This window comes from Notothenia coriiceps, unplaced genomic scaffold (assembly GCF_000735185.1).
Source record: "Notothenia coriiceps isolate Sejong01 unplaced genomic scaffold, NC01 NC01_scaffold00025631, whole genome shotgun sequence".
Taxonomy (NCBI): Eukaryota; Metazoa; Chordata; class Actinopteri; order Perciformes; family Nototheniidae; genus Notothenia; species Notothenia coriiceps.
Genome location: NW_011358332.1, coordinates 4,048 through 4,341, shown reverse-complemented (window position 1 = coordinate 4,341; position 294 = coordinate 4,048).

The following is a 294-nucleotide window of genomic DNA, read 5'->3' as shown; positions in this document are numbered from 1 at the left end:
GTGACCCGGAAATGGATTTCAGCGCGCCATGTTGAAGGACATCTCAGTTCTCTAAATGCACTTCGAGGACCGAGGATCGAACGTCGAGGAGGCTCTCTGGAGGAGCTATAACCGAGGATACACTCATGGGTCCTCCACGGTCCTTCGCGGCTCCTTCGCGGATGCATTTCCGGGAACGTTGGGTATAAAATAGGCGTGACACACCGCTGGAATCATTTCAAAACCATGGCGGGAGCAATGCACAAATGTAAGTGTTGACAATGATACGTTGCATTAGTTATTTAAGAAGTGAAA